This window comes from Rattus norvegicus, chromosome 2 (assembly GCF_036323735.1).
Source record: "Rattus norvegicus strain BN/NHsdMcwi chromosome 2, GRCr8, whole genome shotgun sequence".
Lineage (NCBI taxonomy): Eukaryota > Metazoa > Chordata > Mammalia > Rodentia > Muridae > Rattus > Rattus norvegicus.
Genome location: NC_086020.1, coordinates 146337792 through 146357819, shown reverse-complemented (window position 1 = coordinate 146357819; position 20028 = coordinate 146337792). Strand labels below are relative to the sequence as shown.

The following is a 20028-nucleotide window of genomic DNA, read 5'->3' as shown; positions in this document are numbered from 1 at the left end:
AAAGCAAATAATACTGATAGGAAGCATGCATGTTCTAGGGCTGTCATGAATTCCATTCTCATGAATGCACTTATAGTCAAGGACAGGAGATGCCTTTCTCAAAGGTATGTTAATACCAACCAGGAATAAAGGTGTTGCATTTTCATGGTTATAATGATGTATATCTGGAGAGGAATTGTATCTATAGAATTATTCTTTGAACTAGTCTGTCCAAAGAATTAATCTTATCACACACACACTTAGAATAGGAGACTTTATTAGAGTCAAGAGTAAAATAGGTTTCATTTATTTACTTCTGTATTTTTTGAGATTATAATAAAATTACACCATTTCTTCTTTCTCTTTTATTCATCTAAACCTTCCACAAAACACTCCTATCTCTTTTATGAATTTCTGGCATTAAAAAAAATGTTGTTGTTATATACACGTATACATGTGTGTGTGTGTGTGTGTGTGTGTGTGTGTGTGTGAGGGTGTGTGTGTGTGCTTATATATTCTTCATTAAATAACTACACTCTGCACAGTCAATATAATGTTACTTGTATATATATTTTCAGGGCTGATCATTTGATACTAAAATCCAATTGCTCTGCTCTTCACTGAGATTTTCTCCTATGTTCAGCATTCTTCAGTTACATGTAGTTCTTTGTCAAGTTGAGGCCTCTTGGGATTTCCCCTGTCAAAATTAGCATATCTATTGTTTGTAGAGAAATTTTAATCCAGCAACATGACTGTTCTGATCACATTCAAAGACTTTCTAAGTCTGCGTGATCTGTTGGGAATTCAGATAAGCCCTTAAACTATACCTTTAATCCCTTTGACTGAAATCCTTTAGTATAAAACTTTATTCCCTCCAAAATGACATCTAATTGAGAGACAGACAAAGTGACAAATCAAAGATTTGACAGAAAAATCCAGAGATAGGCTATACCCAACACTCAGGAGAAAAATGATCTTAGAGCAGCACAGGAAGAGAGAGTAGGTTCAATAAGTTCTGTTGAGTAGAGTTGAGTTTGGTTCAGTTCAAAGTGGAGTTCAGCTGTGTAGAGTTGAGTTGGGAGTCAATGCAATGAGTTCAGTACAGTGGACTTGAGTTCATGAGTTTGTGCACAGGTAGTTGAAGCCAGAGAATAAGAGAGAGAGCCAGATTAGGGTAAATTGCCAGAGTTAGTTTGAGGCCAAGAAGAACAACTCAGTGAGAAGTCAAGAGACAGATTGAATAAATCAGATTGGAGGGGAGTTTGGGCCAGAAGAGCTGAGTTGACAGCCAGCAGAGTCCAGAAAGAAGTAAAAAGGGTGAAATTTATCAGCAACAAGTCTCTGAGACGACTATTATATTTGATGGATAGAAGTTGTTTTTACAGTTGTCATACTTGTTCAGGTCATCTTTACTCAATCATGTTGGTAAGACTTTATGGGTATAACATCTGGAATTTCTAGAAGCATGATCTCACAAAAAAAAAATCTATGTTTCCAGGCTCTTGCAATATTTCTGTTCCCCTTTCCACAAAGATCAGTGGGGCTTGAGTACACGAGTTATGTTGCAGATGTATCTGTAGGCTTAGACTCTCCAAAACATACTTTTTATTGGAGATTTTATTTACATTTCAAATGTTATCCCTTTTCCCAGTTTCCTGTCCATAAATCCCCTATTCCATCTCCCCTCCTCCTACTTCTATGAGAATGTTCCCCCACCCAACCACCTATCCCTTCACACTTATCACCATGAAATTCCCATATCCTGGGAGATCCAGCCTTGATAGGACCAAAGGCTTCTCCTTCCATTGGTGCCCAACAAGGCCATCCTCTGCTTCATATGCAGCTGGAGCCATGGGTCTGTCCATGTGTACTCTTTGGGTGGTGGTTTAGTCCCTGAGAGCTCTGGTTGGTTGGTATTGTTGTTCTTACGGGGTTGCAAAACCATTCAGCTTCTTCAATTCTTTAACTCCTCCGATGGGGTCCCCATTCTCAGTTCAATGATTGACTCTGAGCTTCTGCCTTTATGTTTGTCATGCCTTGGCAGAGCCTCAGCAGACAGCTATATCAGGCTCCTGTCAGCTTGCACTTCTTGGCATCAGCAATATTGTCTGGGTTTGGTGGCTGTATGTATATGAGCTGAATCCCCAGGTGGTGCAGTCTCTGGATGTCCTTTCCTTCAGTCTCTGCTTCAAACTTCGTCTCCATATCTCCTCCTATGAATATTTTTGTTCCTTCTTCTAAGAAGGACTGAAGCATCTGCACTTTGGTCATCCTTCCCCTTGAGCTTCATGTGGGCTGTGGATTGTATCTTGGGTAATCAGAGATTTTGGGCTAATATCCACTTATCAGTGAGTACATAACATGTGTGGGGGTCTCTCTCTCTCTCTCTCTCTCTCTCTCTCTCTCTCTCTCTCCGTGTGTGTGTGTGTGTGTGAGAGAGAGAGAAAGAGAGAGAGAGAGAGAGAGAGAGAGAGAGAGAGAGAGAGAGAGAGAGAGAGATTGGGTTACCTCACTCAGGATGATATTTTCTAGTTCCATCCATTTGCCTACGAATTTCATGAAGCCATTGTTATTAATAGGGGAGTAGTACTCCACTGTGTAGATGTACCACATATTCTATATCCATTCCTCTATTGAGGGACAACCATCTGGGTTCTTTTTAGGTTCTGGATATTATAAATAAAGCTACTTTGAATATAATGGAACATATGTCCTTGTTATATGTTGGAGCATCTTTTGGGTATATGCCCAGGAATGGTATATCTGGGTCTTCAGGTAATACTATGTTCAATTTTCTGAGGAAATGACACACTGATTTCCAGAGTGGTTGCGCCAGCTTGCAATCCAACCAACAATGAAGGAGTGTTCCTCTTTCTCCACATCCTCGCCTGCATCTGTTGTCACCTGAGTATTTCATCTTAGCCATTCTGACTGATGTGAGTTGAACTCTGAGGGTTGTTTTGATTTGCATGTCTCTGATAACTAAGAATGTCGAACATTTCTTTAGGTACTTTTCAGAAATTAGATAATCCTTAGCTGAGAACTCTTTGTTTAACTCTGTACCCCATTTTTAATAGGGTACAGATTCTCTGGAGTCTAACTTCTTGAGTTCTTTGTATATATTTGATGTTAGCCCTCTATTTGATGTAGGATTGTTAAAATCTTTTCCTAATCTATTGGTTGTTGTCCTAATGACAGCGTCCTTTACCTTACAGAAGCTTTGAAATCAAAACCTACTTTTAATGAGTATTCCTAAATGATTTAACATCCCTTCTAGACCTCTACCCACCAGAGGTAGTTGAAAGGAAAGGTTAATAGTTAATAGGATGTGGACCTGTTTAGAAATACTTCTTTGAAGCATATCCAATCTGCATTATCAGGATATCAGTAGTTCAGTTCACGTGAATCAGCAGGGACAGATTGATCCACTAGCAAACACCATTCACTAATCAGCAAAGGCAGCACTCCCACATACCATTCACAAATCAACAATAGCAAGTTGATCCAAAAGAAACCACAAGGCTTTGTCAATTGGCCCAAGTCTGAAGAAGTAGCAAAAAGCTTACAGAACACTACCAGCAGTTTTTTTATGTGTTTCTCTCTATGTAGTCACAAAACATAATGATCAACAAAGAATGGGGAGGCATACCAATACCACCTAGCATCATCAGCAAAGACCAGCATCAACAACGCCCGATGATGATCAGCAAAAAATGGCATGGTATACCAATATCATCAAGCATCATCTACTCTCCATTAGGCTATATTTATATTCTTTCTAAACATCACATGTTCTCTCAAGCATCTGCTTTAGCAAAACATTGCGTGCCCTTTTTTCCAGGTTGCTTCCAGAAAACCACCACATGTTTATTCTAGGCAAAACATCCTTCCACATATCTGCTTTAGCCAAAATGTCCTCTCATGAGACCGTTTCAAAAAAAATCACATGACACAACTAAGACTCCATATAAACCAGAAATTTCCACTTTAGGTATCAGTTAGGCATGGTGGACTCTTCAATGGTACACTTCAGTGTGAAGTGCAAAAGTAAATCCATTCTTAGGAATTTTCTGGATTCTTCAAGTCCCTTAAATGAAAATAGGGAATAAATGTCTTGGGATTTTCTATTTTTCTTAGTCAAGCCCAAACTTGTAAGTAAAGTTGTAAAGCACATGCACCATATTCCATCCCACCCCTTGATGTCCTTACAAAAACATCATATTTAGCCCTCAGTTTTAAAACATCAGTACTTTCAGGCAGCCAGGTATTTCAAAGAAGCTGGTTTTCAATTTTCTAAAGCCATGTCTCCATGTTTATGTAAAGAGTTCACTGACATTTCTTACATACCAGAGGTCAAGGTTGATGTGGGAACCCATGGATATAGACTCTTCCAAATTCTGAAATGGAGTTTATCACACAGTCTTAATTATAAAGTATCCATTTGGACTTGTATATTTCCTCTGAGACTTAAAATCCCAGAGATAGAATGTTACAGGCTCTTGTAACTCTTAAGAATATCCCCATTGAATAACATCCAACATGTCATTTTTAATGAGCAGTAATACATTGGAGTGATCTTTAATATTTTACACAATAATAAAATTTACACGATTAAGAGTCATTCAGCAGTTGCCAGTGTTTACACAAATTATTTAAACATATAGTATTATCTTGTGTTTTCACCTCAATTTTTGAAATGTTTGTTTAGGCTTCACAGTTGCTCTGTCTCCAAGTCCTGTGGAATTTTGCCATTTGACACTTTATATCTTTAAACTCCCACAGTTTACAACTTAGTGCTGTTTTAATTCTAAGGATAACAAGGGCTCTTCTTGCCCTGCAAATCAGAGCTCTAAGTGGGACAAGTAGTAGTAGTATTGCTTGACCAAATGTCTGAACAAATGAAATACATTTTAAGATATTTTTATTTGACTGGCAGTGTCCTTAGAAATAACTGTGACTAATGCTAACTTCGTATATTTATGTTGTTCAACTTGAATAATAGAAACATATGGCATCCATATACATTTGTTAACTGATACATAAGTTTGTGATGTGCTTAAGCTATGTCTGCTATTATTTCTTATTCTGCCAGTTATTTTCGGGAGCATTACACATGATACAAAATGTTACTGGATTAAATTATTTTATTTGATTATATATTTGAAGCTCTCAGTTACCACCCTGGAGCATCTAAGGATATATAATATTCAAATATTACTTTATATCTTCAAATATTTTTAGGATTAATTTGTATGTGGATAAATATTTTTGTCTAGAAATGTGCATGCTCATGGGGTAGTTTATCTTACACAACATTTTATAATCATTGATGTGTTATCTTCATTAAATCATCTTGCATAACAAACAATCTTGCAAAGAGAATGTGAAATAAACACAGTCTGTCTTTACAAGTTTTATGTCAAGCTATAGTCAACAAGATAAGAAAAATAATACAGTATTAAGAAGGTCTGTGGTGATTTGATAGCTTGTTGGTAAGGTGAGGTCCAGCTTGTCTCCACTAGGTCATCTTCATGTGAATCCGGTGGTTATACGGTTTTGTTCTAGGGATATTTCATTTTTTTAATAACGGTTTTAGCTGACATTCATGGAGAGAATGAATCCTTAGAACTGTGCCACTAGTGAAAGGAAATCCTGTCTAGAGTATGTTTCTTTACAAAGCTGTGTCACACCATCCTTTGGGCCCTCTGCTGGAAAAGTAGAATCAAGTCTCAAATAATGCCTTTTAAATTGTATCCTCTAGTATTATAGATGTAGGACAGTACTGTATCATACCTCTGTGGATGTAAAATAGCTTGTACCTGCTTTATGATACGTAGTAGTGACCGTGCTTTATCAGAGCTGTTTTTAATGATGTTGCTCAGAAAGTTTTCTTTCCAGATGATGATTGAGAAGCTAATTTAAAAAAAATGGTGCCAGGTACCACAAGAGTAACAGAACTGTGCTGTTTTCTCGGGTTTTGTTTTTTTACTTTTTTTTTTTAATGGAGTGTGCTGGATGTCTCTACAGTTTTGTTCAGATGACTGCAGAACCTGGAAAAGCTGTTGCTGCTGTTGATGCATAACACACTGCTATTATTGGTCTTTTTATATAAATATAAATATATATATATAAAGATATATAATTTGAATTTTTTGAAACTTTACCTGTGCTGTCAACTTTCGAAAAAAGTATCCCCGTTTACTGTGTTGAGTTGGCACTGTACAGAAATTAACAGCCATATTGGTCTAGAAATGTTGAACTTAAGTTTTTTCCATTTGTACAGGGGTAACACACTGTATTAAATATGTAAGGTCTTATATACGTGGGTTTGATTACAAAAACTAATAAAGTATTCTCTAAATTAAAAAAAAAGAAGGTCTGTGGTGATGGTAATAAAGCTTTTAAACTCCCTGCAAAAGGAAAGGAGAGAAGATGGCTCACAAGAAAGTGATATGAGTTTCTACATCATACCTGTCTTCCAGTTGCATCTGTCCTTGTGGGTCTTTATGACTTCAATGACCAAAATCAAGCTGGCAAGGGAAAGGTTTATTCACCTTATACTTCACTAAAGCAAGCCAAGACAGGAACTCAAACAGGACTAGAAACGGAAGCAGAAGCTGATGCAGAGACCACAGAGGGATGCTGCTTATAGGCTTGTTCTCCTTGGCTTGTTCTACCAGCTTTCTTATAGAACCTAGGACCACTTGCCCAGGGATGGAACCACTCACAAATGGACAATCCCCATGAATCATTAATTAACAAAATGTTTTACACTGGGATATTGTAAGTACATTTTATTAATTGAGATTATCTCCTTTTTGATAACCATAATTGGTGTGGCAAGTTGGTATAAGAATAGCCAGCACAGAGTCTATGAGTATATAGGAGGTGGTGGAAAGGTAATGGAGTATTAGACTTCAGCAATACAGTCTTCATGAACTGTCACTCATATTAGGGTTAAACTCTTCAGTGATAGAATCTTCTTGATCTTTCACTCACATTAGGGTGGCACTCTTCAGCTACACACTTTCCTTTGAGTCACTCATGTTCACATACGTGTCCTGACAGGAATGAAAATATTCAAGTTGGGATCACTAATGAAATGACAGTCAACAAAACCAACAGAGTATATGTATTCTCATTGGATAAATTATGACATTGTGACATTGTGGAATTATATATACATATGTGTGTCAGCTCATGACATGCGTGCTTACAGCAGCCTCAAACTTCAGAGGAGTGTCATCTGCCTCAGCCACCAAAGCCTGGTAGCAAAAGCACTGCTGTCTACAGCATGGAGCATGCAGTAAAGAATGCAAAGCTGGTGTTTACTTGGCTTTTTCCTTTCCCACATTATGTAAAGGCTAGCCACATTTAATATGGACTTTATACAATCAGTTAACGCCCCACCCTGACACATGCACAAGTTTATATCTCACCAAATGTCCTATCATTTCTTTTTTCTTTCATATATGTAAATATTTATTATACATATAATATATAATGTAGATATTATATTTGCACATACATTTGTATATGCAATATATATGAATATATTGCATAATATATATTTTTAATTTAAATATATTTAGATCATGTTATTCCTTCCCTCTTTTTGTCTAGATGCTCTCCAACTTCCTACCCACCCAACTTTAGGTTCTTTCTCAAAACAAAACAAAGCAAAATGAAATCTAACAACAAAGATGAGAAAACAGAATAGATCATCAAAAGAAAAAGTTTGGTATTTTCTGAGTGTTCCAGATCTCCTACATATTTTGTGCCAGTAGTATTTTTACTGACATTTTAAACCAATGTATTTATTTCTTCTGTCATGTCTTCAATGCAGTGATTCTCTATTCTATCTCTTATATTCTATCTCCTATGAACAGTTTTATTCATAATTTTCTATGGCTTGTATGCATTTTCATAGATTTCTTTAGGGGTTTATTTGTTTCTTCCTTCTAACACTTCTATAATATTTATAAAGACTGTTTATAGATCCTTTATTTGTGCTTCAAATATGTTTGAATTCTCAGGGCCTGTTGTGTTAGGGTTGCTTGGCTATAGTGTAGTCATATTGTCCAGGATGTTGTTTGTTGTTGCTTCTAGGCATCTGGGATTGGGGTGTTGGTCATTCTAGGTGCTGATATCTAGTCTTACCTTTGTTGGGTGTGTGTTTTATTCCTTGGCTTTTGCATACTCTCACGTCTTAGAAGAATAGGGTGGTGATGTGTTGTCTATAGGAAAATCTTCCAGGTTTTTAACAGTGGGACAACTGGTGCTTTCACATCAACTGTGTTTCTGGTTATTGGGAGTTGACTTAAGAATTGGAGAGAGTTGTGTTATTGTTGGGGCTTCTCAAGAAGACAGAAACCTGAGTGTTCCATCAGGATCTGATTAGGTAGTCCACTGGGAATAAGAGCTTGGAGTTAGAGAAAGGATAGGAGAAGGTCTTCTAGAGAGCTAAGGATGAGACTGGAGGATTGGACTTGGAGAACTGGAGTGGGAGGAGAGGATATGCAATTAGTCTACCTGTTTCCCTTATAGGAGTGGCCTGCAAATTCCCAGAAAATTTCTGCTAGAGTTTGAGGTTGGAATAAAGCAAAGAGCCTTGGCTCAGGAAGAGACAGGACCTGGAGACAGGACAGGTTGTGGGGGGAGACTGCAGAGCTGGGCATAAGGCTTGGAAATTTTATTTGGAGGAGAAAGGGAGGTGAAGGTCTGTGCTTAGCCTACCTGTCTTCCTGGCAGGGACACCTTAGGTGTTTCTTAATGTCATCAAGCTAACAATCATGTTCAATTGCCACATACACAATAGAGTTTTATTCAGCCATAAAGAAAAATAAAATTATGTTATTTACAGGAAAATGCATGTAACTGTGGATCATCCTGTTAAACAAAACAACCCAATCTCACAAAGACAAATATCATATTTTATCTATTATGTGGAACCTAAAATTGCATATGTACATGAGTACATGCACACACACACACACACACACACACACACACACACACACACACACACACCAAAATAGAAAATGAATTTATTACAAACAGAAAAGAGACTAGAGAAAGGCAGGAGGAGGCACAATAGAAGCTAATGACAGTTAAATGTAGTCAAAGTACATGGTAACCTTAAATGAAAATGGCATTGTAAAACCTATTATGTTGTACAATAAATGCACAATAAAGGGAAATGGTCTGAGATGTAGAATACGGCCATTATGGCCGTGGTTTCCTGGTTGGCAGTTGTGTCAAAAATGGCACACTTCAAATCTATGGATAAAGATACTTACAAATCTATGGGTATAGAATGTGTGTGCATGTGCGTGTGAGTGTGTGTGTCCTCATAAATCTGAGGATGGATGAGGTGGATCTCTTCTCCCCATATAGCTTCACCTTTGTTTGTGGAGTACTGTCATCTCTAAGTTGCTGTTAGGCAGTCATGTCTGTGATTGAAGGCTTCAGGAAGGCACCACCATCTGTTGCTTTCCATCTTTTGTCATAGAAAGCAAAGAGATCCATGTTTGCACTCATGTATTTTTGTGGACATAATATAAACTAGGAGACTGCCACATCTACTTGCTTTGTTCTTTGGGCCAGTTGAATCTGTGTGTCAGTGTTACTCAAGGTGGTCATTTCCTGTTATAGTTTAGAAAGGAAGAAGTAGACCTGAATAACATAAATTTATTTTATTTGCATCTTTATATTTATTTTAAAGTGTTTAACAATAAACAAATATATAGAGTGAGAAAATAGTCTTTCATGGCTTAAAATACATGTATAAATAATTACATTACTTTAATGCAATAATTTCAATATTAGTTATAAGTATATCTACACATACCATGTCATGTGAAGAAATAAAACATATACCAATAAGAAATAAAGTAATTGAAACATTGTGGAATATGTTATAATAAAATGCTTATTTAAGTAAGACTTTATTTTCATAATTATTGGACTAAATAAAATGAAAGTCATCTCAAGAATGTAATACTGGGAATGTAACTAAATTGCTTTATAACTAATCATATTAGCTTCAGAAAACCATGCATATATTACATTCAATAATTTTTAGAATTCTGCTTCTTTGTGACATTTAAAAATTTTGTACATCTTGAGTTATTTGTGATTAGAAACCAAGTTTGTACTTCTTTTTTAAGTTGGTAGATGATTTAAAATTAATCGAACTAAAACACACAGTTAACAGTTCAGTCATCTTCCTCCTGCTTCTTCTGTCCTTCTGTGTGATGTTGTCTGACCAGTGTAATCTTCACAGAATTTTTATTTTGGATCTGATAGACCAAAAACCAGAGTTTGGATCAGTTGTCCTCACCAGTGCCCACTTCACTTAATTAATCTGTTTCTACATCTTGATATCAGCTTTATTGTTTTGATGTTTTCTTAAAGGAAACATTAATTAAGTCTATTTCCTTAATATTGTTAACACTCTATGCTTGGCACAGTGAAAGTCATGAGAGCTTACTACTTTTTTAAATTTTTTGCTTTTTCTCAGAGTTTACAACATCCCTCCTTCTTGTCCTGAGAAGGAGCACTACAGATTGCCTTCAACTGCAAATCCTAGCATCCCATGGGTTTCCTGGAGTTTGCTACTTTCCTCCACCAACATGGCTGTGGCTTCACTACATGTACTTTTATTTCTATTATTTTTATTGGTTACTTTATTTATTTACACTTCAAGTGTTATCCCCTTCTCAGTTTCCCCTCCACAAACCCCCGTCCCCTTCCCCTGACTCTCTGAGGGTGCCCCACCCACCCACTCTTGCCTCAGTGCCCTAGCTTTCCCCTACTGTGTCATCAAGCCTCTATAGGACCAAAGGGCTCCCCAGCCAACTGATGCCAGATAAGGAAATCCTCTGCTACACATGCAGCTGGAACCATGGGTTCCTCCGTGTGTACTCTTTGATTGGTGGTCAAGTCCCTAGGAGTTTTGGGGGGTCTAGTTGGTTGATATTGTTGCTCTTCCTGTGGAGTTGCAAACCCCTTCAGCTCTTTCAGTCCTTATGCTAACTTCTCTACTTGGATGACAGCACTCAGTCTGATATTTGGCTGCATGCATCCTCATTTGTATTGGTCAGGCGTCTCAGGGAACAGCTATACCAGACTCCTGTCAGCAGGTGCTTCTTGGCATCAGCAATAGTGGCTAGGTTTGATGTCTGCAGGTGGGATGGATCCCTAAATAAGGTGGTCTCTGAATGGTTTGTCCTTCAATATCTGCTCTACAGTTTGTCCTTGCAGTGCTTTTTGAAAGGAGGAATTCTGGATTAATATTTTGATGTGGTTGGGTTGCCATGTCTATCCACTGGATATGGTCTCTTAAGGTACTATTTCCCTTTGGTTGGGTATTTCGGCTAATGGCCTCCCTGTTGGGTCATGGGAGCCTCTTGGGTTCCTGGCATCTGTAACTTTCTAGTGGCTACCCCCCAGTTCTCCCTCCCCACTGCTACATACCTCCTTTCAAACTCCTGACCCTCTGTACTTGTCCTACATCTCCTCCTGTATCTGAACTGGTCCTCCTTTTCCCCTCCCCCCTCCTCTCTCCCTCCCAGATCCCATTTTCCCTCTAAATCTGGAGAATAGTTTCTTCTTCCTTCTGAGTAGGACTCACACTTTGGTGTGGTCTTCCTTCTTTTTTGAGTTTCATATGGTCTGTGAGTTGTAGCATGGGTATTCTGAGCTCTTTTGTTTTTTTGGCTAATATCCACTTACCATTGAGTACATACCATGTTTTTTCTTTTGTGACTGGGTTACCTCACTCAGTTTGATAATTTCAAGTTCCATCTGTTTGCCTAAGAATTTCATGAAGTCATTGTTTTGAATAGCTGGGTAGTACAGCATTGTGTAAATGCACCACATTTTCTGTATCCATTCCTCTGTTGAGAGACATCTGGGTTCTTTCCAGCTTCTGGCTATTGTAAATAAGGCTGCTATGAACATAGTGGAGCATGTGTTCTTGTAATATGTTAGAGTATCTTTTGGGTATATGCCCAGGAGTGGTATAGCATGGTCCTCAGGTAAAACTATGTCCAATTTTCTGAGGAACCTCCTGTCTCACCTTAGTTGGCTCATTTCATTTTTTTCAAAGGCTATAATTGCTGTGAGCTCAAAACATAGAGAAAAACAAATTTGTTTCTGTTGTACAATAAGTTGCATTCCGCTGGTAACTCAACTTATCAAGGGAAAATATTGTCAAATAATTTGAGAAAGGTTTCTCAACTTTGAAGCAGTGCGCTATCAAAATACCTTTGAAGACCACAAAGTCCCAGAAATGAGTATTGAGAAACTCCTTGTTAGAACTCAAACCATCTGCAAGCTCAGCGCAGGTACTCAACCAAACTCTATCCAATTCAGATGTATGCTTAGAACATCACAATTATGAAAACAAGTCATGAAGACTCTTCAGTATGGGAACTATAGTCACAAAAGAAAGCAAGAGAGAAAGAGACCAGCGTATGTTACTAAGTAATTTACCAGGTCTTATACTGTTATTTTATAGATGAGAAAACTGAGTTCCAATAATTGATGGAACCTTGCTTGGAATAACCAAAGCTTTATAGGCTGAAGCTCTCCCTAAAATGAAAAGAAAATGGTGTTTGGGTATTTGTATGGATTCTGGGTGTACCTGCAGGTACATATCGCATAGTTTGTATCCTTTGGTTTACCTTGGATTTTGATTTTGAATATTAGCTCACTGGTCTTGTGGGATACCTAACAGTGGTCTCTAACTCTTGGTACATTCCCCTCCAATTGGGTTGCCTTTGCTATCCTTGATATGATGGCCTTTGCCTGATTTTATTACATCTTTTTTTTGGACTGTTGTCTCTTGAAGGCTGGTTCTTCTCTGAAGAGGAAACAGGTGGAGAGGGGATTTGGTGTGAAGAGGGGAATTAAGGGGAAGCCAAGAAGAGTGGAAGAAGGCAGCCTGTTGGTTGGGATATATTGTATGAGAGAAGATTCTATTTTCAATAATTATTTTAAAGAAAAAATGGCTATTGTTATAGTGAATTTTTTGACATGACCGTGCTGATTCAAAAACTCTACTCTCAGCTTACAGGGCATAAGAGACACTTTGTTATGGAGCCATTATGACTAGCCATGGTCTGGGAACATGGATCCAGGTTATCTGGAATTCCATGTTCCAAATAATAACAGATTTGTAATAACAGAACAAAGGAAATATGTCAATACACTTTAAAAGTATGTTACAGTAAATGGGGGAATCTCTATTATGGGTCTCAAATGATAGCTGATGACATTCTTTGCTTTTGGGTTTGTAGACACTAATGATCCATTTACACATTGTAATTGTTTCCCCTGCCAAGCATACAATGTTGGGTGAAACATGTTAAATGGGAATGACTTTTGAGAGGCTAAAGATAGCTCAAGATAATTGGGCTCTATGCCTGTGACCCTCCAATTCCCCACAATCACGGTAGTTTCATCAGTTAACGTTGTAGAATTTTTAACATAGCCAGAGATAAATCCCCCTCTGCTGCTACAGAACTTCTGTTCACATTGGGAAGATGACACCTTAATTATGCATAATGTTTGTGTTCATTATTTTATTTATCTCATTTAAAAAGTCATTTAACCCACCCAAACCCAGAAAGCTGAAAATCTATTGTGCTACTTAAAAGGAAAAATTAACAGCATATGCTGTAACTCACAAGAGGAGAGGGTATACTGGAGAAAGTAAGATGAAACATGAATAAGAAAAACTAAGTTATGGATAATATTGACTTATGATATTGTAGCTTAGAGGCTGCCTGTTTAAACAGTCAAATTTTGACAATCAAAGGACACTAGTCGTATTTAGCTATTAGTTTCCAAAACGTATCATAAGGAAATTATCACTGTACAGTTTTTACAGCCCTTAAGTCTGAACATTTAAAAGTTAAGCTACCCAGGGCTGACACTGTCTGCCAGAATCTGAATCTGTCTTGCACTATTGATTACAACACACTCTGGTGGCTGTATAATTTGCCTCTTGCTCCCTCGGATAAAAATAACTCAGTTGGAATTTTTTTTTCAGAAAATCATAAATGTTTTCTAAAGCCATCTATGGTACATTAAAGAAATGCAAAAGGCCACCTGGGAAAGGCACCTGGGAGAGGCCACCTGCCAGGCTGCACCATGTGGCAGTTCTTGCAATTGTCTCAGTATTCTGATTTCTGTAAATAGACTAAGGGAAAAGTCTTAAACTCTACAGAACATAATTAATGTTGAGTCTCTGTGGTCTTTCTTCCCTCTATGTTATAGCTACTGTTGTGCTTGTTCAGCTCATGCCTAGGCAGCCATGTTAATGAGACTTTAGCCATGTTTCCTTTGTAGGTCTTAGAGCTATAAACAATTAAGGAATGATGATGGGTGTAGAATTGGTCTCCTCCAGGGATGAGTGCACCAATTGGCCTATCTAGTTCCTAATGATCAGGAAACATTTGAATGTTTTGAAAACATACATCCACAGGCTGGAGAAATGGCTCAGCGTTTAAGAGCACCAGCTGCTCTTTCAGAGATTGTGAGTTCAATTCTCAGCAACCACATGGTGGCTCAAAACCATCTGTAATGGGATCCAATGCCCTCTTATAGTGTGTCCGAAGACATTTACAGTGAACTTATATATAATAATAAATAGTAAAAAAAAATACATACGAGTAACATTATACAGATTGAGCAGGGTATATTTTGGTACACACACACGCGTGCACACACACACACACACACACACACACACAAGCAATTTTTTAACAACTATTGCAAAATTGGTCCTGAATTTGAAAGAGAGAGGGGAAGGTATATGAATATGAAATGGCTTGGAAAGAGGAGAGAGAAATGATGTTATTATAAAAGGGGATGATAAAAGGCTATACTCAAATCTACTCAGCTTTCTTTTCTTATTAGGAGCTAAAAAACATTTAAGAATAGAGAAATTTGTTCCTGGTTGCTGCCGCCACAGAGAGCTCGTGGGCAGCACCCCGCGAGGAAACTTGAGCCTCGGGACCACAGGTAAGACCAACTTTTCTGCTGCAAGAGACCTGCCTGGTGAACTCAGGACACACAGAGGCAGAATTCCTCTAGGACTGGGCACCTCCTGTGTTTACCGGGAGTCCCACACCCGTGGATCCCGGCCCGCAGCAGCTCTCTGCTCCCAGACCCCATGGGAGAGAGACCCCACCGCCTGGTCAGGTGGGCACTCCTGAGGCTGCAGAGCGGAAGAGACCACCAACACTGCCCACCACTGCCCACATCCCTGGCCCAAGAGAAAACTGTATAAGGCCACTGGGTTCCCGTAGGGGAGGGCCCAGGAGCGGCAGGACCCCTGTGCCTGAGACACCACAGGAACCTGAAGGAAACAGACCGGATAAACAGTTCTCTGTACCCAAATCCCATGGGAGGGAGAGCTAAACCTTCAGAGAGGCAGACACGCCTGGGAAACCAGAAGAGACTGCACTCTGCACAGACATCTCAGACGCCAGAGGAAAACACCAAACGCCATCTGGAACCCTGGTGCACTGAAGTTCCCGGAAAGGGCAGCGCAGATCTTCCTGGTTGCTGCCGCCGCAGAGAGCTCGAGGGCAACACCCCGCAAGCGAACTTGAGCATCAGGACCACAGGTAAGACCAACTATTCTGCTGCAAGTGACCTGCCTGGTGAACTCAAGACACAGGCCCACAGGAACAGCTGAAGACCTGTACAGAGGAAAAACTACACACCCGAAAGCAGAACACTCTGTCCCCATAACAGGCTGAAAGAAAACAGGAAAACAGGTCTACAGCACTCCTGACACACAGGCTTATAGGGCAGACTAGCCACTGTCAGAAATAGCAGAACAAAGTAACACTAGAGATAATCTGATGGTGAGAGGCAAGCGCAGGAACCCAAGCAACAGAAACCAAGACTACATGGCACCATCGGAGCCCAATTCTCCCATCAAAACAAACATGGAATATCCAAACACACCAGAAAAGCAAGATCTAGTTTCAAAATCATATTTGATCATGATGCTAGAGGACTTCAAGAAAGACGTGAAAAACTCCCTTAGAGAAACACAGGAAAATATTAATAAACAAGTAGAAGCCTACAGAGAGGAATCGCAAACATCCCTGAAAGAATTCCAGGAAAACATAAATAAACAATTAGAAGCCCATAGAGAGGAGACGCAAAAATCCCTGAGAGAATTCCAGGAAAACACAATCAAACAGTTGAAGGAATTAAAAATGGAAATAGAAGCAATCAAGAAAGAACACATGGAAACAACCCTGGATATAGAAAACCAAAAGAAGAGACAAGGAGCTGTAGATACAAGCTTCACCAACAGAATAAAAGAGATGGAAGGGAGAATCTCAGGAGCAGAAGATTCCATAGAAATCATTGACTCAACTGTCAAAGATAATGTAAAGCAGACAAAGCTACTGGTCCAAAACATACAGGAAATCCAGGACTCAATGAGAAGATCAAACCTAAGGATAATAGGTTTAGAAGAGAGTGAAGACTCCCAGCTCAAAGGACCAGTAAATATCTTCAACAAAATCATAGAAGAAAACTTCCCTAACCTAAAAAAAGAGATACCCATAGGCATACAAGAAGCCTACAGAACTCCAAATAGATTGGACCAGAAAAGAAACACCTCCTGTCACATAATAGTCAAAACACCAAACGCACAAAATAAAGAAAGAATATTAAAAGCAGTAAGGGAAAAAGGTCAAGTAACATATAAAGGCAGACCTATCAGAATCACACCAGACTTTTCGCCAGAAACTGTGAAGGCCAGAAGATCCTGGACTGATGTCATACAGACCCTAAGAGAACACAAATGCCAGCCCAGGTTACTGTATCCTGCAAAACTCTCAATTAACATAGATGGAGAAACCAAGATATTCCATGACAAAACCAAATTTACACAATATCTTTCTACAAATCCAGCACTACAAAGGATAATAAATGGTAAAGCCCAACATAAGGAGGCAAGCTATACCCTAGAAGAAGCAAGAAACTAATCATCTTGGCAACAAAACAAAGAGAAGAAAAGCAAATAAACATAACCTCACATCCAAATATGAATATAACAGGAAGCAATAATCACTATTCCTTAATATCTCTCAACGTCAATGGCTTCAACTCCACAATAAAAAGACATAGATTAACAAACTGGATACACAACGAGGACCCTGCATTCTGCTGCCTACAGGAAACACACCTCAGAGACAAAGACAGACACTACCTCAGAGTGAAAGGCTGAAAAACAACTTTCCAAGCAAATGGTCGGAAGAAGCAAGCTAGAGTAGCCATTCTAATATCAAACAAAATCAATTTTCAACTAAAAGTCATCAAAAAAGATAAGGAAGGACACTTCATATTCATCAAAGGAAAAATCCACCAAGATGAACTCTCAATCCTAAATATCTATGCCCCAAATACAAGGGCACCTACATACGTAAAAGAAACCTTACTAAAGCTCAAAACACACATTGCACCTCACACAATAATAGTAGGAGATTTCAACACCCCACTCTCATCAATGGACAGATCATGGAAACAGAAATTAAACAGAGACGTAGACAGACTAAGAGAAGTCATGAGCCAAATGGACTTAACGGATATTTATAGAACATTCTATCCTAAAGCAAAAGGATATACCTTCTTCTCAGCTCCTCATGGTACGTTCTCCAAAATTGACCATATAATTGGTCAAAAAACGGGCCTCAACAGGTACAGGAAGATAGAAATAATTGCATGCGTGCTATCACACTTCCATGGCCTAAAACTGGTCTTTAATAACAATAAGGGAAGAATGCCCACATACACGTGGAAATTGAACAAAGCTCTATTCAATGATAATCTGGTCAAGGAAGAAATAAAGAAAGAAATTAAAAACTTTTTAGAATTTAATGAAAATGAAGGTACAACATACCCAAACTTATGGGCCACAATGAAAGCTGTGCTAAGAGGAAAACTCATAGCGCTGAGTGCCTGCAGAAAGAAACAGGAAAGAGCATATGTCAGCAGCTTGACAGCACACCTAAAAGATCTAGAACAAAAAGAAGCAAATACACCCAGGAGGAGTAGAAGGCAGGAAATAATCAAACTCAGAGCTGAAATCAACCAAGAAGAAACAAAAAGGACCATAGAAAGAATCAACAGAACCAAAAGTTGGTTCTTTGAGAAAATCAACAAGATAGATAAACTCTTAGCCAGACTAAGGAGAGGACACAGAGAGTGTTTCCAAATTAACAAAATCAGAAATGAAAAGGGAGACCTAACTACAGATTCAGAGGAAATTCAAAAAATCATCAGATCTTACTATAAAAGCCTATATTCAACAAAACTTGAAAATCTGCAGGAAATGGACAATTTCCTAGACAGATACCAGGTACCGAAGTTAAATCAGGAACAGATAAACCAGTTAAACAACCCCATAACTCCTAAGGAAATAGAAGCAGTCATTAAAGGTCTCCCAACCAAAAAGAGCCCAGGTCCAGACGGGTTTAGTGCAGAATTCTATCAAACCTTCATAGAAGACCTTATACCAATATTATCCAAACTATTCCACAAAATTGAAACAGATGGAGCCCTACCGAATTCCTTCTATGAAGCCACAATTACTCTTATACCTAAACCACACAAAGACCCAACAAAGAAAGAGAACTTCAGACCAATTTCGAATATCGATGCAAAAATACTCAATAAAATTCTGGCAAACCGAATCCAAGAGCACATCAAAACAATCATCCACCATGATCCAGTAGGTTTCATCTCAGGCATGCAGGGATAGTTTAATATACGGAAAACCATCAACGTGATCCATTATATAAACAAACTGAAAGAACAAAACCACATGATCATTTCATTAGATGCTGAGAAAGCATTTGACAAAATTCAACACCCCTTCATGATAAAAGTCCTGGAAAGAATAGAAATTCAAGGCCCATACCTAAACATAGTAAAAGCCATATACAGCAAACCAGTTGCTAACATTAAACTAAATGGAGAGAAACTTGAAACAATCCCACTAAAATCAGGGACTAGACAAGGCTGCCCCCTCTCTCCCTACTTATTCAATATAGTTCTTGAAATTCTAACCAGAGCAATCAGACAACAAAAGGAGGTCAAGGGGATACAGATCGGAAAAGAAGAAGTCAAAATATCACTATTTGCAGATGATATGATAGTATATTTAAGTGATCCCAAAAGTTCCACCAGAGAACTACTAAAGCTGATAAACAACTTCAGCAAAGTGGCTGGGTATAAAATTAACTCAAATAAATCAGTAGCCTTCCTCTACACAAAAGAGAAACAAGCCGAGAAAGAAATTAGGGAAACGACATCCTTCATGATAGACCCAAATAATATAAAGTACCTCGGTGTGACTTTAACCAAGCAATTAAAATATCTGTACAATAAGAACTTCAAGACACTGAAGAAAGAAATTGAAGAAGACCTCAGAAGATGGAAAGATCTCCCATGCTCATGGATTGGCAGGATTAATATAGTAAAAATGGCCATTTTACCAAAAGCGATCTACAGATTCAATGCAATCCCCATCAAAATACCAATCCAATTCGTCAAAGAGTTAGACAGAACAATTTGCAAATTCATCTGGAATAACAAAAAATCCAGGATAGCTAAAGCTATCCTCAACAATAAAAGGACTTCAGGGGGAATCACTATCCCTGAACTCAAGCAGTATTACAGAGCAATAGTGATAAAAACTGCATGGTATTGGTACAGAGACAGACAGATAGACCAATGGAATAGAATTGAAGACCCAGAAATGAACCCACACACCTATGGGCACTTGATTTTTGACAAAGGAGCCAAAACCATCCAATGGAAAAAAAGATAGCATTTTCAGCAAATGGTGCTGGTTCAACTGGAGGTCAACATGTAGAAGAATGCAGATCGATCCATGCTTATCACCCTGTACAAAGCTTAAGTCCAAGTGGATCAAGGACCTCCACATCAAACCAGACACACTCAAACTAATAGAAGAAAAACTAGGGAAGCATCTGGAACACATGGGCA

General features: G+C 38.5%; 1 protein-coding gene across 1 annotated transcript in view; it reads right to left on the bottom strand.

The window, feature by feature from the left end:
* Positions 1–6758: 6758 nt before the first annotated feature.
* Positions 6759–20028, bottom strand: part of Aadac (arylacetamide deacetylase) — a 57613-nt gene continuing 44343 nt past the window's right edge. The window contains exon 7 of the transcript XR_010063658.1: positions 6759–7040. The gene's annotated coding sequence lies outside the window, so the exon portion shown is untranslated. The remainder of the gene's footprint in view (positions 7041–20028) is intronic.